The 26,870-nt window shown below is 44.5% G+C and overlaps 1 protein-coding gene across 1 annotated transcript in view; it reads right to left on the bottom strand.

Annotated features, from left to right (window-relative positions):
* Positions 1-23,672, bottom strand: part of NCK2 (NCK adaptor protein 2) — a 530,895-nt gene extending 507,223 nt beyond the window's left edge. Inside the window, exon 1 of the mRNA XM_044072748.1 lies at positions 23,654-23,672. The gene's annotated coding sequence lies outside the window, so the exon portion shown is untranslated. The remainder of the gene's footprint in view (positions 1-23,653) is intronic.
* Positions 23,673-26,870: the final 3,198 nt, after the last annotated feature.

Raw genomic sequence — 26,870 nt, 5'->3', positions numbered from 1 at the left:
AGGCATATCTATGTTTGACACATCTTTTCCTCTTTCCGTACTCCAAATGACAAACCTTTTCCATTTTCCAGCATAGTTCCTTCTTGTTGAAGGTCTGCGTGCTTCAAGAATAATGTCTAACTCTTTGGGAAAGTTCTGGATTAGCTGGTGCTATGTGATGTTCCATGCAGTCAGTTGCAACGTTTTTAGGTTTGGATGTATGATGCTGTAGTTGTTCTGAGTTAACATCAAAGGCATCAGGGGTATTGGCCACATATTGTTCGAAACATGCTCCTCAGCAGTGGGTACCAGTGTTGTCTTGGCCAGTTTGGAGCTATCAGGATTATCCTTGGACGTTCTTCCTTGATTTTTAGTAGTACCTTGTGTATCAAAGGAAGAGGTGGGAATGCATATGCTGTTAGGCCTTTCCAGCTGAAGGAGAGCGAATCCACTTTCCATGCTAGTGGGTGGAATGTCCTTGTGCAGAATTTTTTGAGCTGGTGATTGAGAGGTGATGCGAATAGATCTATCTGAGGCATTCCCCATTTCTTTGAGATGGTCTTGAAGATGTCCGGTGCAGCTTCCATTAGTGGGGCATCCGATGTGGTTCTGCTTAATATGTCTGCTAGAGTATTTTCTTTTCCGGTACAAATATTGCCTGTAACTGGATGTTGTAGCTGAGTGCCAGGGTCCACAGCTCCAAAGTCATTCTGCATAGGGGTATGAATGAGTGCCTCCCTGTTTGTTGATGTACCACATGACTGTGGTGTTGTCTGTCCTTATCATCAACTGGCCCTCTTTGAGAAATGGTTTGAACTTTTGGATTGCCAGTTTTACTGCCAGCATTTCTTTTAGGTTGATGTGCAGGTGAAGTTGATCCTGTGTCCACAATCCTTGCACGCATTTGTCCAGCATGTGGGCCCCCCATCCTAGGTCTGAAGCGCCTGTTGTCATGGTCTGGCTTGCTTGACATCTGCGAAAGGGTAGGCCTGGGTTTGACTGGCATGCCTGAGCCCACCATAGGAACTCCTGTTTTAAGCATGGAATTAGTGGGATTTCTGTTTCCAGGCTGTGTCTGTGCTGGGACCATAAATTCTTTAGGTACCACTGTAGTTTTCTCATATGTAGCCTGGCAAATGGGACCAAGATTATGCATGATGCCATGAAGCCCAAGGCCTGCAGTACTTTTCTTGCTGTTAACTTGTTCAGTTTTGTTACTGCCAAGAAGTAAAGAGGAAGTTCTTTTGTTTTCTGTAGTCAGGAATGCCATTTGTTTTACTGTGTCCAATTCAGCCAAGAATGTCCTTGTTTGGGATGGTATCAGCCTTGATTTTTGTAAATTGACTGTGTATCCCAGTGCTTGTAGCAAGTAAATGACCCTTTGTAAATCTGTTGTCAGCTTGCTTTTGTTGTCCCCTTGTAGCAGGCAGTCGTCCAGGTATGGTTAAATTTGAATTCCTGTAGTCTGCAATGGGCGTTACTGATGCCAGGCATTTTGTGAATACTCTAGTAGATAAGCCAAAGGGCAATGCTGAGAATTGACAGTGCTCTGATCCTGCAAGAAATCTGAGGTATCTTCTGCAGATTGGTCAAATGGGGACGTGCAGGTATGCCTCCTTGAGATCTAGAGTTACCAGCCAAGACTCCTTGCCCAGCATGGGAAGAAGTTGCTGTAGGGTCAGCATTTTGAATTTTGGGACAATGATGTATGTATTTAAGGTGGACAGGTGAATTGGTCTCCAACTTTTTTCCTTTCTTGGAACTAGGAATAGTCTGGAGTAGAACCCCTTTCCTTGTTCTGCTGTTGGCACTCTTTCTACAGCTCTCATGTTTGCTAACTCCATTATCTGGTGTAGAGCCTCTGTTTTTTGATTTGGAGGTAGATTTGGCATTCCTCTTTGACTGGTAAAGTGTGGAAGTGAAACCGGTAACCTTGATCTATGGTTTGTAAAATCCACTTGTCTTTTGTTATGTAGTGCCAGTTCTTTGAAAATAAGGTTAACTTTCCGCCTAGAGGAGCTGCTATTTGTTCCCTGGTATTTAGGTTAAGTCACTGTGGTTGTGCTGATGTAGTGGCAGTAGTTGTGTCTGTGCCTCTGTTGTTACCTTGCCACTGTCGTCCTCTGTAGGCACCTCCTCTGGATTGGTTTCTGCCTCTGGAACGTCTATTCCTGCCCCTTTGAAATTTTGTGGAGTCAGGAAAGGACCAATTTTGGCAGGCCAGTTCCTGCTAAACCTTGGGGTTGAACCTGCAAGAAATCTTTAACAGTTTGAACAGATTTTGCCTTTTCTTCCATTTTCTTCATAACCTGCTGGGCAGGTGTACCAAACAAACTTGTCTTATCCATAGGAGCATCTAGCAACTTAGCTTTAACATGATCCGGTAAAGCTTGCTCCTTTAGCCATGCATGCCTTCTTATCACTGTGCCAGTCATGGCTGATCTAAATGAAGCCTCCAGTGCATCATAGCCACATTTTAAGGAATGGTTGCTAACCTGTTGTATGTTATTTACCATTTCTAATACATATTTCTTATCAAGAGATTCATCAGTGGTTAATTTTTTAGTTAACTGATCAAGCATAAACTCTTGGTATTGTATCATGTGAAACTGACAGTTTAAAGCTCTAGCTGAGAGAGTAGCTGAAGTGTAGACCTTTTTACCCCATCTGTCTAATGACCTTGCTTCCCTTTCAGAAGGAATAGGGTTTTTAGCTATGGTACCCTGGGATATAGTTTATGGGTCAGCAAGTGGGGCCTTGTAAAGGTGGTGATGAGTATCTGGCACCCTGTAAAATCTGTCTGGTTTGGCAGGGGCTGGAGGTAAAGAATCTGGAGCGGAGCAGACATCATTGAAAGCATCATCCACCACAGAGAGAACAGGAGGTATAGCTAAGGGCCTGTGCTGTGGGAGGTGCAGAAAGGTCCCAAGTCTTTTTCTGGAGTCTGAAAAATCCTGTTGCTGCCATTGGAACTGCTCTCGCATGGCATGTAAGGTTTCCCCAAAGGAGAATTCTTCTGGTGGGGAAGCAGCTGGAATGGATTCTTCAGCATCAGAATCTTCAAAATTGGAGAAAGGAGCCTCTGGCTGGTCAGTTATGTCTGATTCATCAGCAGAATCATCAGAGGACACTGGCTCAGGGGGCTCTGCCCTAGGTCTCTTCTCTGGGGGCTGAGAGGCCCTGTCTGGGTGAGATTGAGATCCTCTAATTAATGAAATTAAATCTGCCAAAGTAAGCATTTGAGAACTAGAAGAGGGCCTGGATGTGGGGGGTTTAACAGGCACTGTTTTAGTAGTCTTGGCTGCTTTAGCCCTGGCGAAGGCCTTAATGGACATGGCTGCTGGAGGCCTAGCAGCACCACGTGCTGGGGTAGAGACATCCAAGGGAATGGTGTCTGATAAATCAACCACCGTAGTGGATAAAATTTCTGAGGCAGATTCAAGAGTTGTAGCAGGGGCCTCAGTTGTAGGAATAGGTTCAGCTGTACTTTGATCAGTTTTCTCGGTTTCGGCCGAAACCGAGACACTCGCTGTTTGCTTAACCATGGTTTCGCTGAAACCGCGGACCGTGTCGGTCTTTATCTTTGCGTTTTTTGGCAGATTGGGTAGTCGGAGGATCCGACGGCATAATGTACGCAAAATCAGAACCGAAAAACTGTTCTGCAAACTCCGACCGACGCCTAAGCGTTCGGTTGAAAGAAGCACAGGCGAACAGGCTGCTACGTCGTGGGCTGGGCCTAAACAAGGCAGACAATAAGAGTGGAAATCTTTATGAGGTATTTGTTTCCCACAGGTTAAACAATTATTAACTTTTTCTGACATCGGCTGAGGCAAGAAAGAGTCCCCAACGGGGTACTTAGCTTTAGAAGTCTTCGAAGTAGTATTCGGTAGAAGTAATCTCTGGATCCGACCGACCGGCACTTGCGAACAGCTTCTGCTTGCCACGGCAAGAAAGACTGAGGAAAATGGCGTCGGCTGATGCTTTTATACCCGAAGACCAACAGAGATGACGTCGGGTGAAGTGCGACATCAGCCGAAGCCGGACCCGGACTTTGGAATCCGGCCGACTGAAGGGCTGCCTGACGACAGGACAACCCTGTTGTTATGACTGCAGATGCATCCATGAAGGACATCAGACATGTTGTCCGATTGAATCGCAATTGTTCCCAAGGGAAGAAAGGCCTGAAGTGCTAGCAACGCTAAGAGCACTGCTCTCATCTCTAGGACATTGATATGCAGCAAGGTCTCTGAATCTTCCCACGTGCCTTGGACCGTCCGGCCTGCAAAATGCCCCCCCCACCCGAGGCGGGAGGCGTCCGTGGTCACCGTGGCGAGAGGGGGAGAGGCACAAAAGGGGCAGCCTCCGTGGAGATCTGGAGAGTGTAGCCACCACGCTTTGCTGATCGCAATGGGATGATGCATAGGAAGAGCAAGATACGACCACTGAACCAAGAGAGTCCATTGAAGGATACGCATATTGAACCTGGCGAGAGGAAGAAGCGCAATCGCTGCCGCCATGGACCCTAGGGCCCTCAGGACCAACTCCGCCGGAACTGAATTTGAGTGGAGAATGGCCCGCACCTGGAGCTGTAGGCTTTGCACTCTGTCCGCTGTGAGGAAGGCTCTCAGTCTCCTCGTGTCTAACCTGGCACCTATAAAATCTATGAGCTGAGTGGGTGCTAGGTTGGATTTTGTGTTTATCGTGATGCCCAGGCGTGGAGCAAGATGGAGAAAGGAGTCTCGCGCCAAGAGAAGTAGATGCCTTGTTGGGGCGGTGAGAAGCCAGTCGTCCAGGTAAGGAAAGACCTGCACCCCCTGAAGCCTCAGGTGGGCTGCTACCACTGCTAATACTTTGGTGAACACCCTGGGGGCTGTGGTGAGACCAAAGGGAAGGACCGGAATTGGTAGTGACTGGCTCCCAGCCGGAAGCGGAGAAACCTCCTAGAGTGCCTGTCCATTAGTATGTGGTAGTACGCATCCTTGAGGTCTATGGAGCACATCCAATGATTTTCTCCCAGAAGGGGGAGAATAGACTGCAACGTGACCATTCGGAACTTCTCCTTGGGAACTGCCAGGTTCAAGAGTGAAAGGTCTAAAATTGGTCTTAGATCCCCGTCTTTTTGGCACTAAAAAGAACCTGGAGTAGAACCCTGATCCGATCTGGTCTGGGGGGATGGGCTGGATGGCTCTTTTCTTTAGCAGATGGCCAATTTCTGCCAAAGCGGCCTCCCACTGACCGGGTGGAATGTCGGGGAGGGACTTCAATTTTGGTAAGTGAAGAAAGGGGATACGGTATCCTCTGGATATAATCCGGAGAACCCAGCGGTCTGATGTTATGGACTCCCATGCCGCTAGGTGCTCCGAAAAACGTCCCCCGACTGCCTCCAGAGTGGCGCAGCCGTGCAACCCTCAGGGCTGCTGCGGGCCGTTCAGAGAAGGGTTCTCTGGACCCGAAGTTCCTAGGAGCCCCTCTGCCCCTAGGGCGGCGTCCTCCCTGTCCTCCTCTGCCACGGAAGGACTGGTTGTCCGGAGCAGGCTGGGATTGCTGCGACTTCCGGAACCACATCTTCTTCTGACCCTTTTGGTTCCTAGAATAGGGCCTCTGGGGTGCAGAGAAGCGGATTCCGACGGCAGACAGCGTCTTCCTGTCCTTCTCGCTCTGGGTCAAAGTGTCACAAACAGTTTTGCCAAAGAGGGCAGAACCATCGAAGGGGACGTTCGCAAGTGACGACTTGAAGGGCTCTGAGAAATCCCAATGACTGAGCCAGGCCTGACGTCTAGTAACTAGGCCTGCCCCTGCGGCTCTAGCGGCACCTTCCGTAGCATGGGACAGTAGCCGCATAGAGGTATTAGTGACGGACCTGAGAGTGGCCATGCGGGTGGAGTGCAGCACTTTGTCCTCCTCCGACATGGACTCTGGGGGGGATGCAGCGTATTCTTTTATAAGATCGCGCTGCATCCTAATCACGCAGCCAGATAGTTCAGCGCCTCACAGAGAAGGTCGCTGAACTAAACATCCGCTTCCCCAAGCGGTCCATCATCCGAGACTCCTTGCTCGGGGGATGGACTGAGGGACTCTCCTGAGCAAGTTCCCTCTTGGTGGCCGCCGCCAACAAGGCATCTACCGGAGGCCCCTACAATTTTTAAACTTCTAAATACTTGAAAAAGAGCACTTAGCTGAAGAGCTTGGAAACACAAACCTGGTCACCAGCGCGGCAAACAAGATCTGAGGTCATGTAGGGAGAGCAGGGCATTATGGGTGAGGGGAGGAGCTGAGAGCTTGGATCCATAGCTGGTAAACCATGCCGGTTCGGATCCGATGTCGGATCCATGACCCACAGGTTGCAGACAAATGAATCTCCTACTTCAGATCTAAAATTATCCCTTATGAAACCATCATACTACGAGATGTCAATACTGACTGGATGCAGATCAATGAAGAATCACCTTCTACCTCTCTCTACCTGCATGGATTCACACAGCTCATCTCTTCCCCTACCCACCTTCATAAATTTTCCTCTACTGGTTCCCTTATTGACTGGATGCTAGTATCTCACACCCAACATTACCATAATCCAACCACTCTACCAGACACATTAGGTGATCACCTACCTTTACTAGTTCACAGAAACTCTGAATACCTGCATAAAGCACAACAATGCAAGGTGACCAGTGATCTATCAAGCTATTCTCCTGACTCACTAAAATTACCTCCTCTCTACTCTCCCTCTCGATGAGGCAGTCCTACACTTCAACAACACCTTTCTATCTATCCTCAGCTCGCTTGCCCCAACTTGCATCGAATTCAGATGTACTCCATGGCTAACTAAAACTACCCTTACACTCATGAAGACCAGAGATAAAACTTGGAAAGGCAATAATACCACTTCCAACTTTATCTCTTACATGGAACTTAGAAACAAAGCTAAGAAACAAATCAATCTTGATAAAAAGACCTATTGCCAATCCTCACTTAATCCCAACTGTAATCCTAAAAAATTCTGGAACTCTATTAATAAACTTCTCTCACCTGGTACTCCTATCCCACCCACACCTTATTCTGACAAGACTCCTCTGGAAATAGCAACCATCCTTAAGTTTTTCATTGAAACCATTGAAACCAGTGAAAACAACTTCTCCATTCTCACCTCTTTCAATCAGTCTACATCTTCATACACCTCTCTCACCCTCACTCTCATTCTCACTCTCATTCTCACTATCACCTGATCCCACCTCTTATATCAAGTTGCTCTTAACTAAACTAAAACCTGGTTCACCCTCAGCTGATAACCTTCCTCCTTAAACATGTAGCTACATCTCTAGCTTACCCCATATCTAGCCTGATTAAAAGATCAATAAAAGAGGACAAAGTCCCTGAAATTTGGAAGAAATTTTTTGTAGTACCTCTTCATAAAGGAGGAAACTCCACTGAGCCAACCAATTTCAGACCAATTACCATACTGTCTCCTCTCTCCAAAACACTGTTAGAGTGCTTCCATAAGCAAATACTTAATCATCTGCTAAAAGAAAACCTACTCACACCAACTCAACATGGCTTCCGCCCCACAAATAGCACAGCTACTGCTCTTGTATCCTTTACAAACAACATTGCTCAAGTCATGGATAATAGCAAAATAGCATCAGCCCCCTTTCTGGACCTGTCAAAAGCATTCAACACCGTATCTCATACCATACTTCACCATACCTTCATCATAAACTTCTCCAACTTAGGCTTCTCAAACTCCACCACCTCCTGGTTCTGTGATTACCTCACTAACAGACACCAGACTGTTAGATGGAACTCTTCCTACTCCCCCCTTCTAGCAGTTAGGACAGGGGTCCCATAAGGATCAATACTGGGCCCTCTACTCTTCAATGTATTTACCAATGACCTTTTCTCATCCTGCCCCCAAATCCAATCTTATTCAGTATGCTGACAATTCGACCAACTCTGTTGACAACATAGTAAACCTTCAAACCCTTACACAAAACTCACTCCACTCAGTTGAAAACTGGCTACAATTCAACCAACTCCTGCTAAATGCGAGCAAAACTAAGCTACTACTTTTCCACCTAAAAATCTGGAACATGCAAAACAGAACTTCTCCGTAACATCTCTTAACGGAACTAAAATTTCTGTTGACACCCAAACAATACTCTTTGGAGCAATAATTGATGATGAAAAAGAAGTTATGTACCTACCATAACGTTCCATGTTAGTTGTCTTCATCTCGCCTTCCTTCTTGCTGTTTGGGTTCGGAGTCGATCCTCTGCTCCGACTCTGCCATCTTCTATAGCTCGAGACTACCCCTTATCCCAGAATGCCCGTCAGCTACCCAGATCTCGTTTGTGATGGCGCACACTAGACATAAGTAGAGTAACCAGTTCCTAAAAACTGGTTGTCCAATACGCCTAAACAAGGAAGAGTTATAAATTACCTGGCATGTGAAGTAATAAAAGATGCTAACAAAAGGGAACTCCTCACAATCCTCTAGGAAGGGGGAAGGACGCAAGGTGGAAGGCGAGATGAAGACAACTAACATGGAACATTACAGTAGGTACATAACTTCTTTATGTTAAGTTGTCCATCTCGCCTTCATTCTTGAAGTTTGGGACAGCATCCCTAGCACCTAAAATCCCAGGTGGCTCATTGGAACAGACTCTTCAGAACAGTAGAAACAAATGAAGCTCTGCTTCGGGAGACCATACCTACCTTGTAATGAGAGATAAAAGTGTGAGGGTTTGCCCAAGTAGCAGCTGCACATATTGAGTCTATGGGCAACCTAGACTGAAAAGCTACACAGGTGGCTAATGCTCTAGTGGAATAACCTTTTGGTTTAGCTGGTAGCTCTATTCCGTAACTGATAAATAAAGGCAATAGTATCAGATAACCATCTGGAAAAGGTCACTTTAGAAACTGGAAGGCCTTGTTTGTTGAAAGCATAAGAAATAACTGGTCTGACTTTCTTAGTTCCCTAATTCTATGGAGGCAAAAACGCAATTGCCTGTGCACATCAAATTGGTGGAGCTTGTATTCTGCCTTGTTGCTGTGATTAGGAAAGAAAACTGGGAGATCTATGGACTGATTTAAATTGTTCTCTGAGCAGACTTTGGGACTAAAGGATGGACTGGTCCGCAGAAAAACTCTGTCCTTGTGAAACACCAGGTAAGGAGGAAGAACACAGTGCTTGAAGTTCTGAGACACGTCTAGCTGAAGTGACAGCAACCAGAAAAAGTGTCTTCCAAGAAAGAAATTTTAAAGAACATGATGCTGCTGGTTCAAAGGGAGGCAAAATTAAGGAAGCTAAACTAAACTGAGATCCCAAGGAGGAGGAGGATCTCTAACTGGGGATCCAAGAAGAGATGTTCCTTTCATAAAGGCCTTGCAAAGCTTATGAGACATTATGCTAGAATTAAACATACCGATATGAAAATTAGAAATGGCAGCTAATTGTTCTCTAATGGCAGTGGATGCCGCACCAGACTGAAAAAGTTGTGCTAGAAATTCAAGAATTTCATGGACTGGGGCTGAGAAAGAATCCAAATTTCTATATTCTGCCCAGTAAGAAAACCGTTTCCATTTACTAGCATACGTTTTCCTTGTAATAGACTTGTGAAGAAACAATATCACGGACTGCTGAGGAGATACTGGAAAGCCTGGCTAAGGTTGGAAGTGGAGTAACCAAGCTGTGAGCTGGAGAGTATGGAGGGACTAGTGCAACTCGCCTGATTGGTGAATCAGAAGATCTGGAACTGGGTTCAGAATCCACGGTTGATCCAGAAGATGGAGGTGTAGGAATGGGAACCATATCTGTTGAGGCCAATACGGGGCAATGAGGATCATTTTGCAACCCAACGATTTTGCTTTCTGCATGAGTCTTGGAATTAGGGGAAAGGGGGAAAAGCATAAGGGAGTCCCTGAGGCCAATCGTGGACTAGAGCATCTCTGGGTATATGACCTGGAAGAGGAAGTAGGGAGAAGTAGCTGCTGCATTTGTTGTTGAGAGGAGTGGCAAATAGGTCGCAGCAGGGCTGTCCCCATTTGCAGACGATAAGATCCGCAACTTCCTGATTCAGAGACCACTCGTGAGGCATGAGGATAGCTCTGCTGAGCCTGTCCGCTATGATGTTGGATTTCCCAGGGATGTGCATTGCTATCAGAAAACGTTGGGAGGAAATCGCCCATTGCCACAGTCTGAGTGCTTCTCGACACAAGAGGTAAGACCTTGTCCCGCCCAGTTTGTTGTACCACACCACTTGACATGTTGTCCGTTTGGATTGCAATGGTCCCGGAAGGAAGGGAGTCTTGAAGGGCTTGCAATGCTAGGAGTACCGCTCTCATTTCTAGGACATTGATATGCAGATGGTACTCGTGAGGTTGCCAAATGCCTTGGACTGTCCTGCCTAGATAATGCCCCCCCCCCACCCTATCAGGGAGGCGTCCGTGGTCACTGTGGCTACCGGAGGGGGTTGTATGAAAGGTCTGCCCTGAATTACTAGTGGGGAGACCATCCACCAAGAAAGGTGCTTTTTGCATGTTTCTGTGATCAGGATCATGTGAGACATGGGTAGTTCCTGGAAAGACCACTGCATGAAAAGAAGCCACTGGAGGATTCTCATGTGGAAACACGCTAATGGGACAAGAAGAATGGCAGCTGCCATGGAGCCTAGAGCTTGGAGGACATGTCTGACTTGAACCCTTTTGCTCTGCATTAGAATTAACACTTGTTTACGAATAGTGGAAACTCTTTCCTGTGGTAATCTTGCAAACATTTATTTTGTGTTTAATTCTGCTCCTATGTATGTGATGGACTGACAGGGCAACAAGGCATATTTTTCTAAATTTAATGTAATGCCTAGTTGAGTGCATGAAGTGATTGTAAAATCCCGTGCCTCAGAGTTGATGCCTGGTGGTAGCAGTCAGGAGCCAGTCATCTAGATAGGGAAATACCTGGAAACCTTGACGTCTCAGGTGAGCCGTGACTACTGCCACACACTTGGTGAACACCCTGGGGGCTGAAGTGAGACCAAAGGGCAGAGCTCTGAGCTGGTAATGACTGGACCCTACCCAGAAGCGAAGAAATCTCCTGCGGCATCTGTCCATCTTGATATGGTGGTACGCGTCCTGTACAGATTTGTTCAATCTGCTGAGATCCAGTACTGGTCCCCAGTCCCGTCTTTTTTTTTTGGTACTAAAAAGAATCTTGAGTAAGTTACGGATCCTAGTTGGTCTGCGGGGACTTCTTGAATGGCTCTTTTTTCTAGCAGCCTTGAAACTTCTGTGACTGCTTGGATTCCTCAGATAGTGTGGGACATCTGGGATGGACTGATTCTATGGGGGATTGATGGAAGGGAATTTTGTAACCTCCGGATATGATGGATAGTACCCATGTCTCTTGTTATATTTTGCCAGGCTTTTGGGTACAGCGAAAGTCTTCCCCTGACTGCCTCCAGACGTGAGCAGTCGGACAACCCTTCAGGGATGCTGGAAGGGTTTGGCAAAGAAGGTTTCTCTGTCACCCTGGTTTTGCGGTCCCCCCTCTGCCACTGGGGGAAAAAATCACCATGTGTGTCAGGCAAGGGTCCCTAGGATTTTCGGAACCACATCTTTCCGCTCTTCTGACTCTTGGTATAAGGTCTGGAAGGAGTGGAAAAATGGACTCCCACGGCAGAGAGCGTCTTGCCTTCCTGCTCACACCTGGTCAATGCGTCTTTCACCTGAAGCCCAAAGAGAAAGAAGCCAAAGAGAGTTTTGGTGAAGGATGCTCAAAAGGGTTCCGCAAACTGACACAGCTGCATCCAAGCATTTCTCCTGACAGCTACACCTGTCCCTGTGGCTCTGCTTGCGCCATCGGCTGCATAGGAAATCAGCCTCATGGAGGAGTTGACTATGGAATTAAGAGTCGCAAGCTGAGAAGCTACTTTGGCTGGTGCTCCCTCAGCTCTAGGATCTTTAAGGGCATCTCCAAGCTCTTTCAGGAGATCCCTTTAAAGACGTGTAAAATGGCATAGATAGTTCAGGGACCTCATTGAAAAGGTCGCTGAAGCAAACATTCACTTTCCATATCTTTCCATCGTCCGAGACTCTCTGTTCAGAAGATGAAGAGGTTTCTGCTAACTCGTTCTTGGTGGCTGCTACTACCACCATGGCATCAACGGGCACACCTTTGGAGAGGAATCGCTTGTCCTGGGGGGCTGTAACAAATTTGTTTGGTCTCATTGGAGTGGGTTCCGTAGAATCTGGAGCTGACTAAGCCTTTCGAGCCACTACAGACATGAGTGGATCGAAAAGGAGGTGGAAGTTCAGGAACCAAATGCGTCCAGGTATACAGACTCGTCCTCTGTAGGGGCTAGGGAAGTCCAGTCCCTCCTCTGTCTAAGCATTTCAAGGATGTCCGAAAAACATCTTCAGAGGGGGACCTTGGGGACCCTTCCGATTCATCCATGTCTTGAAGTGACAGATTCAGGAGTCTATGTGCTTCCTCTTGCACTTCTGGGGAGGCTCTTCTGAGTGATCAGGGGAGGCTTCAGAAGAAGAGGGATCACCGAATGGGGTGTCCTGGGGCATAGGTTCCCGATGCTTGGGGTCCGGAGGAGGAGTAGGTTGGAACAGACACCATGGGGGAGGAGCCGATGGAGTTGGCAGTAGAGCTGTTTCGGGGGACAGCACACTCCACATGACCATGAAGGTGTCCCGACCTCTAGGCAGAGAAAGCTCTGGCTCTGAAGAAACAGGCATCTTTCTCCACGTTGAGGGTGACTGCTCCGAGGTAGACGGAGGAGAGCTCACCTGCACCGAAGCTCCAAGGGGGAGAACGGGGTCGGACAAGGGTCCGATGTCACTCCCCCCCTCGGAGCCAATAAGAGAGTCTCGTCGCCCAGATCCCTCGATAGAAGGTATAATCGAGGTAATCGGAGCCAACGTCAGAACCGAAGGAAAGATGATCGGCGTCGACTGTTCTACCATCTGCGGATCCATGGTCTCCAGCTCCGAGCTAAATGTAGTCAGAGGAGGAACAGAAATAGAGGCGGTTGGAGACGAGACCTGTTGAGGTGGACTGGACAGAATTTTTGCCAGTGCCTGTGACTTAAGCAACCTACTTACTACTCTCTCCACATCATGATCCGATAATGTAGAGGATCGAGAGGAGTGGGAAGAATAATGGCTACATTCACTCTAACAAAGGTGACTGAGGTGCCGAGTGGATGGACTCCAAGGACGGAGACCTCAGTCTCTTATGGCTCTGAGACCGCTCCGAAATAGCAGATGGAGCCGATGGAGGAGTTGTCTTGTCAGTGCCAACCGGCACCGACATACTTGGATGGTCAAGTAAAGGAGTCTGCTAGGGGATTTCACTGGCAGTGTACTTTTAGCCAGAGAATCCTGAGGCTTCAATAATCCCAGAAGGATTAATTTGTTTTTGCACTCCTACAGGACCCTTGGACTAAAAGCGTGACATATAGAACAGGAGTCCTGCAGGTGAACAGCACCCAAACAATATACACAACTAGTGTGCCCATCTGTCAAAGACATTTTCTGACAGCATGAGTCACTTTTTGAAGCCAGATACCTTGGTATTTTTACAACCACCACAACAATAATAATAAAAAGCTATACTACAAAAAAACAAACAGACTTTTTTTTTTAATACAGTTAAGGAACAGAAAGGAAAGCCTCCAATTTAAACGGCTATCCTAAGAGGGGGGGGACTCTCTAATTTAAACGAGTTCAAAGGAAACAGAAAGCCTACAAGTTATGGAGCGACGGCCAACGCAAGAAAGCGATAAGGGATAAAGGAATATATCTAGACAAAAATTGACATACTTGACAAAATTTCAAGAATAAACAATATATTAATAGAAAAAAACTATACTAAGCTTGAGCCAGTAACGAAGCAACCTCGCAGCTGAAGCGGCAAATGAGATCTGGGTAGCGGACACTGGGCATGCTGGGATAAGGGGTAGCCTCGAGCCAGTAAACTGCTCTCGAGCTATAGAAGATGGCAGAGTCGGAGCCAAGGATCGGTTCCAAACCCAAACAGCAAGAACGAAGGCGAGATGGACAACTTAACATCTTACATTCAACCATCACACATTCATAGCTCAATAAAAATAACACTAAAAACTAGGTCTGCTTTACAGTCACAAAAAAACTTTCTTCCCTGTGCATCCAGGCCATCCCTTGCCCAATCCCTGCTTCTACCATCCCTACTCTATGCTTCACCTATTCTTACCCATCTACAGAGTAACCTAATATCCAAACTAATATCCAAACTAGAAACCACATACAACTAAGTAGCCAGATTTGCTGCAAATCAACATTACAAATCCCATCACTGCCTTACATTAAAGGCTTTACACTGGCCTGAATTTTCCAACTTACTGCCTCAATCCCAACTCTTTATAGCCCACAATATACTTAACAATCCTAAATCCTGCCCATCACTTGCAAATTCTCTGACACTTAATACTCCTCAACGCCCACCAAGACTGAACTAGGAGCGACACCAACAGAAGCTAAAACTGGCCTGCCTCTGGGAGAAGCCTTGGAAACAGAAGGAGAAGGCCTAACCACCCTAGGAAGGGAGGGGAGTACAGTAACTTGAGAAGCCCCTTCAGCCTGACCTGCCTCCTGAGAGACCACCTCCTGCAAAATCAAAGTCTCCCCCTGAGACTCCAGAGAAGTCTCCGTCGGAACCACCGGTTCCACTGAACCTCTAAAGAACCGGCGTCCGAACGACTCATCTTGCCTGGGTTTAACTATTTTGTCTTTGCGCTTCGAAGCGGCCGGAGAATCGACGGCATATTATAATTGCACCTTCCCAAAGACCAGCCTAGCACAATCTAACCTTCGCAATAGTGCGTTTATTGAAACTAGCACAAAAGCGACACCCAACAGCTCAGGCCCCAAACAAGGAATACACAAAGAATGATAATCCCTATGCGGTATCTGTTTCCCACAAGAAATACAGTTATTCACTTTTTCTGACATCCGTAAAACACTGAGGCAAGAAAAACAAAATATTCTCAACGGGTACTTAGCCAACTTGGATTCGTCTGAAACTCCGAATTCGAAAAATTTCAGAACGCCGAACGGCACTTGCAACGCTGCTTCTGCATCGGACCATGCGGCAAAAAAGACTGAGGAAATGTCGGTCATGCGCTTTTGTACCCTGACGTCCTGATGTCAGTTTTAAGCGCCTTGACCGACGTCAGCCTAATACTTTGGTATTCGGGCCGACCGAGGACAGCGGACTACCCATATGTAAGGACTGCAGCAATGTGAGATGAAGAACATCAGCTTAAATCTTTTTTCTATCAAACTGGATATGTTCATGCTCTAAACTAATATCCAAGAAACATTCAGGGATAACCTAAAGTACAGCTGTGTACCTACTATAAATGTTTATGTTAGAGTGTATTCACTGTTGCAGTCATTACACTTGGGTTATCCTGCTGGCAGGCGACCCGCAGTCGGCCTGAGTTCCAAAGTCTTGGTCCGGCGTCGGTTGCTGTCGCCACTTCCCCGACGTCAGTGCGCCAGGGGTATAAAAGTTGCAACCAACACCATTTTCTTCAGTTTTTCTTGCCCCAGATGTCAGGTGCCCCCAGATAGGAAGGCTGAAAAGATAAAAATATGCCAAACAACCATGCATGTAATACTATAAACATTTCCTTCATCTACAAGCAAATACACCACATAGGTTGTATAGAGTTGAGAAGTACAGAATAGTCCCAGCAAAGAGGGGGATGGTGGGTGGGTAACCTGGACTGCAACAGTGAATACACTCTAACATCTACATTTATGGTAGGTACACACAACTGTACTAGTTTCGTGTTTCACTGTTGCAATCATTACACTTGGGTAGAATCCCAAAGCTGAGGTTGGCTGGCTGGGTCTAGATTGGATTTGGCAAGGCTAACAAGCCCTGCAGAACTGCAGTGGCAAAGCCTGCTCTAGATTTGGAGTAGAGAGGTAGGTGGTAGTGCTTGGTAAGTGTGCACTGAGCTCTAGGTTGCAGCTTCTAAAATGTCTTTGGTCGGTACCCCTCTGAGGAAAGCCGCTGAAGTGGCTGCTGCTCTAGTAGAATGAGGCCTAATGCCCTTAAGCACAGATTTGCCATGTTGTGCATAACCGAAGCGGATGCAGTGTCCTATCCATTTGGAGATTGTCTGCTTTGTAATAGGCTTTCCTTGTGATCCTGCAGCATATGCTACAAACAGTTGCTCAGTTTTTCTGAAAGCTTTTGTTTTGTCCAAGTAAAATCGTAGCTGCCTGTGTATGTCCAAAGCATGCAGAAGTCTTTCCCCTTTATTCTGGTGATTTGGGTAGAAAGTAGGCAAATGAATGGTTTGGTTTAAGGCCACATTGGAGACCACTTTTGGCATGAATGTTGTGTTTGTCCTGAGAGAAACCCTGTCCTGATGAAAAATAAGGAAAGGCTCCACAGCCATCAATGCCTGTAACTCTGAGACTCTTCTTGATGAAGTTATTGCTAGGAGCAGAGCAGTTTTCCATGAGAAGAATTTTAGATTAGCTGTGCTGGCTGGTTCAAATGGAGGCAGTGTTAGTTTTTCTAAAACAAAATTGAGGTCCCAAGTGGGTACTGGTGCTCTCCTAGGAGGTCTTATATTCTTTGCCCCTCTGAGGTACTGTCGTAGTAGAGGGTGTGAAAGAATAGGAGGATCCATATTGTAATGAGCTGAAATGGCAGAGGCATGGATTTTAATAGATGAAAAAGATAGGCCTTTGTCCAACATCTCAGTCAGGTATTGCAAAATCCGAGGTATACTGGGGACCAATGGGTCGAGCCCTTGTGCCTGGTTCCAAGCACAGAATCTCTTCCATTTTTCTGCATAAGATTTCCTACTGCTGGGCCTCCTGCCTTCCAAAATTACATCCATAACAGCTTTAGAGAGAGGTGCAGTCTGAGTGGCTACATTATCTGCCATGCTGCCAGGTTTAAGGTTCTGAGTTGACTGTGCAGAATCTGATTTTATTGCTGTGTCAGAAGATGAGGGATTTGAGGTAGAGGCCAAGGTGGGCCTTGGGACAAAGTCTTTAGGATTGGGTACCAGTGCTGGCGTGGCCAGTCTAGTGCAATCAGGATAATTTTTGGCCTTTCTTGTCTGACTTTCAGAAGCACCTTGGTGAGAAGAGGCATCGGAGGGAAGGCATAGACTGTCAGTTTTTTTCCAGCTGAATGACAGAGCATCCACTTTCCATGCTTGAGAGTGATAAGTCCTTGTGCAAAATTTCTGTATTTGGCAATTGTGAGGGGAGGCAAAAAGATCTATGTCTGGGCATCCCCATTCCCTTATCACGTTGAACACTTGTGGATTTAGCTTCCATTCGTGAGGATCCATGAGATTTCTGCTTAGTTTGTCTGTCAATGTATTTTTTGTTCCTGGTAGGAATTGTGCTTGCAGATGTACTTGGTAGGTCAGTGCTGTGTTCCACAAAGTCATGGCTTGTCTGCATAAGGGGTAGGAATGTGTGCCCCCTTGCTTGTTTATGTACCACATAACTGTGGTATTGTCCGTCTTTATTAACAGTTGTCCTGGATGTATTAGGTCCCTGAAGGCTGTCAGGGCATTCTGTACAGCTAGCATCCCTTTTTGATTGATGTGAAGATGCATTTGTTCCTTGGGCCACGTGCCCTGAATACATTTTCCTGCCATATGCACTCCCCAGGCATAATCCGATACATCCGTTGTTATTGTCTGCCTGGCTGTAGGTAAGGTGAAAGGCTGCCCCTTGTTGTGGTGACAGGCCTGGGACCATCATCGAAACTCCTGTTGTAGGCAGGAAATCAAGGTTATGATTGTGTCTAGGCTGTGACAATGCTGAGTCCAAACACTTTTTAGATACCATTGCAGTTTCCTTATATGCAGTTTTGCATATGGAATTAGTAGAATGCAGGATGCCATGAAACCCAGGGTCTGCAGAATTTTTCTTGCAGGGAGCTGGGTCTTTGTTGCCATCATTTGAAAGTAATGAGTCAGTTGCCTTTGTCTGGCGTGAGATAAGCCATCTGGGCAGTTGTATTTAAGCTTGCAGCCACGAATATTATCTCGAGAGGGCACTAGTATTGATTTCTTTTCGTTTACTGTGCACCCTAGGCAAATTAGCAATCTTTTTACAAACACCAGGTGCTTTAGAAGAATGTCCTTGCTCTCTGCTTGAATAAGGCAGTCATCCAAGTAGGGATATATTTGAATTCCTTGTCTGCAAAATACAATTACTGGTGCCAGGCATTTTGTGAAGACACTGGGTGCAGTAGATAAGCCAAAGGGCAGTGCAGAGAATTGGTAATGCATTGAGCCTGCTATAAATCTGAGGTATCTTCTGCACGATTGTCCCATTGGGACATGCAAGTATGCCTCCTTGAGATCCAAATAACTAGCCAAGCCTCCTTGCCCAGCATGGGCAGAAGTTGTTGTAGTGTTAACATTTTGAATTTTGGAACATCCAGGAAAGTATTTAGGATTGACAGGTCCAGTATGGGTCTCCAGGCTTTGTCCTTTCTGAGTACTAAGAAAAGTCTTGAGTAAAATCCTTGTCCCTGTTCTTCTTGTGAAACTTTTTGAATAGCTCCCACATCCATAAGAGCAGCAATCTGTTTTTGTGCCTCTGCCCATTAATTTTGTGGCAGGTTTGGCATACCTTTTGGTTTTGGAAGCGTGTGGAAGTAGAACCTGTACCCCTGAGAAACTATATTCAGCACCCATTGGTCTTGGGTGATCATGTGCCAATTTTTTGAACAAAGTGCTAGCTTCCGCCCTAGGGGTGCTGTCAACTGGTAAGAGCTTGGCATTTGCAGAGGGAAGTCATTGTGACCATTTCCTATAAGGTTGTGATTTGTCTCCTCCTCCTTTGGGGGCTGAAGCACCCCATTGTTTAGGTCTGTAGGAGCCTTGGGGATGAGATCTGCCTCTTGGGTGTCTATCTGCCTCTGTGGCCTGTCTGACACTGAAAAGGACCAATTTTTTGAAGGCCAGTTTCTGCTAAATCTAGGTGGTTGAACCTGTAAGAAATCTTTCACCATTTGCATTGACTTTGCTTTGTCCCCCATTTTCTTTAACACCTCTTCTGCCTTAACACCAAACAAAGCATCATGCTGCAGTGGAGCATCCAATAATTTTACTGTAACAGGGTCAGCTAAACATTGTTCTTTCAACCAAGCATGTCTTCGAATAACGGAGTCTGTAACTGCGGCTCTACAAGAAGCCTCTAATGAATCAAAACCACATTGCAGAGTATGCTTTCCCACTTGTTCAACTACATGGAATAAATCCTGCATTTCTTTACAGTCAGGACTTTCTATATTTGTAACCATTTTCTGCTTTAACAATGACATGAGATACTGTTGATATTTAAGCATGTGAAACTTGACAGTTTAAAGCTCTTACAGCTAAAGTAGCAGAAGTGTAAACCCCCCCCCCCCCATCTGTCCAGAGCTCTGGAATTCCTATCTGAGGGGACAGGATTTTTTGGCAGTGGAAGCTTTAACCCCTTTAGGACCCTGACAAATTGTTTCTGGGTCTGCAGCGAGGTCTTTGTAAAGAAATTTATGAGAGTCAGGGACCCTGTAGTACCTGTCTGGCTTTACTGGTGCAGGGGGTAAAGAATCTGGAGACAGACTGGATTCAGAAAAAAACATCTACAATATCAAGCACAGTAGGGATAGCCAGGGGCCTGTGCTGAGGCAATAAAAGGAAATCTCTGAGCCTTTTCTTGGATTCTGAGTAATCCTGGCTCTCCCAATGGAAATGCTCCCTCATGGTGTGCAGGGTTTCCCCAAAAGAATAATCCTCAGGCGGTGAGACTGAAGGAATGGACTCTTCAGCATCAGAGTCCTCATAGGGAGGGAGCAAATAGCCCTGATCAGAAGAAGAATCAGAGGAAATGGAAACCTGATCAGAGGAATCAATCTGTGTCTTGCCTAGGCCTTTTGTCAGGAGGGTGATGGGAGACCCTGATTAAAGTAATAAGGTCTTCGGCCATTTTAAACATCTGTTTCTTTGGCATGGAGGACTGTTCTGGAGAATGCTGCACTTGTTTTCTTGTCTTTAATGGTGTTTTTGACTTTGCCTTTGCTGCTGTAGTAGCCTTAATTGTAAGCTGTGAAGGTCTGAAAACACCCTCAGAAACCAGTGCCTGCTCAGCGGCTCAGGACCCATCTGAGGGTATAGTTTCCGTAGGCCCAATACCTCGAGTTTCCACAGGCCTTGGTGTCTCAAAGTGGCTGTCGGTTGCGGCCTGTGGCTCTGAGGTAGTGGGTGTCAGGGGCTGCAAAAGCGCCTCACTGAGAACCGGCAACTGGCCTAGAAGAGGCTTAGTCAGTTTTGGACCTCAGATGCCTGTCTTTCTTTGTCTTTGCATTTTTTATACATTCCGGTCGTCGGTTGTTCCGACGACATTATACAATTAAATCTTCATCCAAATAATGTAAAGCAAAATTAAACAGATGTTTAATAGTGTGTTTATTGAATCTAGCACAAAACCAACAACTAGTAACGTCGTGGTCAGGGCCTAGGCAAGGAATGCAGTAAGAGTGAAAGTCTTTATGAGATATTTGCTTCCCACAAGAAATACAATTATTAACTTTTACTGACATCGGTCTGGAGCAAGAAAAAGTTTCCCCAACGGGGTACTTGGCTTTACTGAAGACTTTGGTTCTGAAATTCAATTTTGAAAATCTCAGGAGTCGGCGACCGGCACTTGCAAACTGCTTTTGCTTCAGGCACCGCGCGGCAAGAAAGACTTAATAAAATGGCATCGGTTGCAACTTTTATACCCCTGGCACACTGACGTCAGGGAAGAGGCGACAGCAACCGACGCGGGACCAAGACTTTGGAACTCAGGCCGACTGCGGGTCGCCTGCCAGCAGGATAAGTGTAATGACTACAACAGTGAAACACGATGAACATCTTAACTGCATCTCTTCTAGCTCTTACTACCACCTACACATTTTTTTCCATCATATTCCATACTAGTTAGCTCATGTTACTCAATTCCCATAATCCCTCATTATTGTTCTTTAATTTATTTACTAACTTCCGAAGTTCACACAACTTTATCTGTATATTTACTTACTTCATGCCTAGTACCTTGATTCAGCAATGTATTGACCTTAGTCTTACCATATTTCTGCTTAGTTTCTTGCCATACTACGTGAAAATTTCCATATATGTATTGTATTTCTATCCATTCTATATATTCCTTTATTGCACATTATGTAATTACTTCAGAAGTATGTATACTTAAAATGCAATTGTGTTTACCTTTGTTCTATTTGCTTGCTTAAACATTTTTTTTGGGAGCTTTGCTGAAAAAGGGCTACTAAGAACTCAAACAGACTAACCCGGTTAACAAATGTAAATGTAAAAATAAAAAAATAAATAAAAATGAAAAAAAAAAAGTTCACTTTGCTTGAGCCAGCGAAAAAGCAATTCCGAAGCTGCAAGCGGCAAACTCTGAGGAACAGCCACTAGGCATCTTGGTATAGGTTGTAGCCTTGAGCCAGTGAAAGCTCTCGAGCTTTAGTATGTGGCAGAGTCAGAACCGATGCTCAGTTCTGAACCCAACCAGCTAGAATGAAGACTAGATAGGACAACATAACATTAAAGGTTCAGCTTTCACAATTAGTTCATAATGACCAAACCAGGTTTATTCATAAAAGGCACTCTCATGATAATATCAAAGGAATATTAACATTAAAAGAAAATGAAACTTTGTTGGTGAGTCTAGACATAGAAAAAGCATTTGACTTGGTAAACTAGGATTTTTTGTTGGAAATACTAAAAGCACTCTCGTTTCCAAGGGATTCACATCTAGATCAAGGGAGGTCATCGTCCCCCTGTACTCATCACTCATTAGACCTATGATTGAGTACAATTCCCCGTTCGGAATGTATCTGACCAGACACCTGCTGCAGCTTGAAAGGCCCCAAAAGTTCCTCACCAAAAGGATAAAGGGTCTCAAAAATATGTCTTATGCTGCCCGACTGAAAGAACTCCAGCTCTATTCAGTCTCATACCGCTTGCTTAGAGGTAACCTGTGCCTGACATATAAGGCCATGTCAAACCCAGATTTGATGAATATGCTTCACCTCAAAAAATCTAGATCCCTCAGAACCACAAGGCGGAGACTTAAACCTTGACACGGTTATAAATAGAACGTGCTGGAGGGACAGATTCATCACCCAGAGACTCCCTATGCTGTGGAACAAAATCCCGGTACATGTGAGGCAGAGCACCTCGCTGGCCTTGTTCAAGAGGAATCTTGACCAATGGATGGGAGATCGCAGATATACCCCAAGGATTACTTCAGTGTCACTGCTTGACAGAGGCACAGAAAAATGATAGGCATAGTTTTTATTCAAACTAAAGGGGTGGCGAAAGCCACATAACTATGGGCTAGGCTTATAAATGCCCTTGGGCAGATAGGTTCTAGCTATCTCATCTCCGTGACAAAGGCTATTTATAAAGATAATTTGTCGTACATCAAATTAGGCCCCTTCACTTCAAAGTGATCTCCATAACCAAACATACCAAATGCGGTTGCTCTTTATCTATTATTTGACCTTGTCATAGAAATATTAGCATCAAATAAGAAATAATCAAGAAATCAATGGCATTAATATTTATAATCAATACAATTCTAAAATAGGGCTATTTGTGGATGGTATTCTGCTTGCCTTACCCAAGTCAAGGGATCATTAGAATCAGACAATAATAAATAGCGTTCAAACAATTTCAGGCCTCCACTTTAATAAGCAAAAATCTAAACACGTTCTTATTGACTAAGGGAAATCTCAACTACTTAACCAAAGCATCACTGGATAACAAGTTAATAGACTAAACTACCTAGGGATAACCTTATAAAGTAACTTGGAAAAAAACAAGAGAAACCAATGATAAACATAACATCTCATGTAAATACATATATAAGCAGCTGGAACAATGTTTTCACTCCAAGACAGACTGCAATTGTTAAAAATTACTCTCCAAAAACTTTATATATTGTTCCGGCTCTAGACAGCCATCCTGGGAAAAATTATACTAAACTCGAATAAAACTTATTAAACTTCTTATGGTTCACAAAAATAGGATTGTGTATAGGCACCAAATTAGATCGGATCTATATTACGATATCAAAAGATGAGTTCACCGAACACGTCTTTATCGACATGTAAATATCAACCTTTTCAAATGCCAAACGGCCACTTCAGCAAATTTTTTCCCCAGAGGAAAAAGAAAATTGCTCGGCCGTACACAAACCAAACTTTCAAACCCTACATAGTGAGGGAGCTTCACCCCCCCCCTTACTAAATATACAAACTCCAAGATTACACTACAGTGAGGAAAGGGCAAATCCCAGGTGACACCCAAGGAACTTTTCCTCCTGGGAAAAAAATTCGCTGAAGTGTCAAGTTTGGCATTTCAAAAGGTCAATATTTACATATCGATAAAGACGTGTTCGGTGAACTCATCTTTCGATATCGCAATATAAACCCATTAGATCTGGGATGGTGGTGGTTTAAGATTTCCTGACTTGGAAACCTATATCAAAGCATCATTACTTAAAAACTACATTAAATTGGATTGATCCAAATTACAACTCAAATTGGAAAGATCTTCACATAGCTATAATAGAGAATGAAACTCACTGTCATGTAAAATTCCTTCCAAACATCCCTCCAATAAGTTCTGGTTTCTTCTTGGTTGACACTGTTCAATATAATGTGACAAAATCTAAGAAACTAATCTATCTAAATAACATTAACTTTAGAAAAATAATATACTCGCATGCAGACATCAGATCCTGTTTTGACCTAATAATCCCCTTTAAAATCACAAAAAACATCCCAGGTAAGCTTCATGTTAGCATCTTTAATGAATACTAAAAATGTTATTTGTTAGAAAAAATGCATTAAAGATTTGGAAACTTTACAACTTCAGCAAATTATAAAAGACTGTAGTAATCAATCTTGCAGTGACAAGTTAAAAGTGTAACTGCTTATTCTCAAGGTTTGTGCACAATTATTCAGAACTCTTAGATCAACCTCCCCGAATCACAATTATATCTGAAATATTACTGAATGACCAACAGTCTAACAAAATACTGTATAATCTGGATACTAAATTGTCAAATTACAGGTCCATTTTAACAGCTAAGCAATGGAACAATGACTAAAAGGCCTACCACATAGAAAAGTGCAAGTTTTCCTGTCTGGGAGAAACTATCTTCAGTAAAACTTACTTCTTGGGGCCAATATTGGAGTGCATTTACTTGGAAGTTTTTACACAGAAAATGTTTTAACTCCTGACAAAATTGCTAAATAAAAAAAAATCGATCATTTGCTGGAGATGTCTAACATTGTATAATGCAGACTGGTTCCATATTTTCTATGACTGCTGTAAACTATGGAATTTTTGGAGACAGACTGATGTTCTTTCAGCTTTATTTTCTGATAACTTCACATTAAAACTTAACATTTTCTTAATGATGATGAAATCTTTTCTTTGAATAAATCAAATTCATACTTATGAACAACATTAGCAGTAGCCAGGAAATGTATTAGAAGGAAATGGACCCCTACCACCTCTCCAAGGTTTGGTGAATTTCCTCTCTTACTAGAAGAAACTATAAACAAGGAAGTCAGAACTAAAGATCTTAGAATATACCAGAGGAGTTTTACTAACAACCCATGGACAAAGATTTCAAACCTAATTGAGACTTCCCGAACTGATTTTTTAACCTGTTTATTTGCTTGCTTCACTGACAGTTTTCTTAAAATATTTGTAATATTCAAACATTTTTCAGGCTTCTGTAAATAATGTAAATAGTTGATTTAGTTTCATTGTTAAAAAAATGTCTGTCCAGTATGATCAATGTATTAGACAGTGTTTCTCTTATTTTATCTTTAATAAAAATATTGGGAAAAATTGTTCCAAGTATTTTTTGCACTCCTCCTATATACTGTGACTGTTCTTCAGCCATTATAAAAAAAAAAACACTGTACTGTCTGCTGCAGCTTTATGTAGCTAGCTTGCTTGTTAGGTGCCAGTATCCATCAAGTCACTCAACCACAAGTACCAATATGACTCTGCCATAGTCCATTTGGGGGTGAATGGCTTGAGATGTACTCACTGGACTATATGAAGAGAGACATGACTGTGCGTCACAGGCAGGTATAAGCCTAGCCTTAAGCAGCATTCTACCTTCTCAAAGGATGATGCCACAATACAAACAAAAATGATTGACTAACAATTGTATTAGCTTCTGATGTCAGTCCAAGGGGATCCAATATCTGTAAGCCTGGGAAGACATGGTAGACAGGCCACGCTGTCAGAGATGGTATGCACCTCTCTCCTCTAGGCTTTTGGATACTGGCAAAGGCATTAGCCACTGCTATTGTGCCTTTTTCAGGTAGTGTCAAAATAACCAACCTACCAACATAACCAAATCCTCTAGATAAACTCAAGGTACTGCTGCTTAATTGCCAGGAGTCTAAACAAGAAAAGTACAGTTTTGTACCTACCATAAATGTAGATGTTCGAGTGTTCACACTGCTGCAGTCATCACACTTGGGTTATCCTGCCACCAGGCAGTCCCCGCAGTCGGCCAGAGTTCCAAAGTTTTGGTCCGGCGTCTGTTGCTGTCGCTTCTTCCCTGACGTCAGTGCGCCAGTGGTATATAAAAGGCATCAGACGCCATTTTCTTCAGTTTTTCTTGCCCCAGATGTCAGGTGCCCCCAAGTATGTGGGCAATACATATTGCCAATAAAACATGTAAAGGAAATACAAGGAATACCTTCAGTTACAAGCAAATACACCACAAAGGTTGTACCAGATAGAAAGGTATAGAAAAGTTCAGCTAGGTCAGAGAGGACGGAGGGAGGGTAACCTGGACTGCAGCTGTGTGAACACTCTAATATCTACATTTATGGTAGGTACAAAACTGTACTATGTTCATTGTGTTACACTGCTGCAGTCATCACACTTGGGTTGAATCCGAAAGCTAAGGATGGGCGGTGGAATTAAACAGGGTTTGGAGAAGTTAGTAGGCCCTGCAGAACTGCAGTGGCAAAGCCAGCTCTGGTTTTAGAGTATAGAGGTAAGTGGTAGTGCTTGGTGAAGGTGTGCACTGAACTCCAAGTTGCAGCCTCCAAAATATCCTTGGTGGTACCCTCCTGAGAAAGGCTGTTAATGTAGCTGTAGCCCTGGTGGAATGGGACCTAATGCTAGCAGGTACCGTTTTCCCATAATGTGTGTAGCAGAAACGGATAAAAGGTCCTATCCATTTTGAAATGGTCTGTTTTGAGATAGCTTTTCCTTGTGATCCTGCAGCATACGATACAAAGAGCTGGTCAGATTTTCTGAAAGCCTTAGTTTTATTCAAGTAGTAATGTAATTGCCTGTGAATGTCCAAAGAGTGCAGGAGCCTTTCTCCTTTGTTCTGGGGGTTTGGGAAAAAGGTGCGTAAATGAATGGTTTGGTTTAGGGCCACACTGGAAACCACCTTTGGCATAAAGGAAGGGTTAGTTCGTAGAGCGACTCTGTCGATGAAAAATGAGGAAAGGCTCCACTGCCATTAGGGCCTGTAGCTCTGAGACTCTTCGTGCTGAAGTTACTGCTAGCAGCAGGGCAGTTTTCCATGATAGAAACTGTAAATCAGCTGTAAAAGCTGGTTCAAAGGGCGGCAGTGTAAGCTTTTCCAGAACAAAGTTGAGATCCCAAGTTGGTGTTGGTGCTCTCCTGGGCGGTCTTATGTTCTTAGCCCCTCTGAGGTACTGTCTTAGCAGTGCATGTGAAAATATAGGAGGATCCGTGTTGTAGTGAGCTGAAATCGCTGAGGCGTGGATCTTAACAGATGAAAAAGAA

This window comes from Protopterus annectens, chromosome 5.part0 (genome assembly GCF_019279795.1).
Source record: "Protopterus annectens isolate FY-2018-M chromosome 5.part0, PAN1.0, whole genome shotgun sequence".
Lineage (NCBI taxonomy): Eukaryota > Metazoa > Chordata > Ceratodontiformes > Protopteridae > Protopterus > Protopterus annectens.
This window is presented reverse-complemented; position numbering and strand designations above follow the sequence as displayed.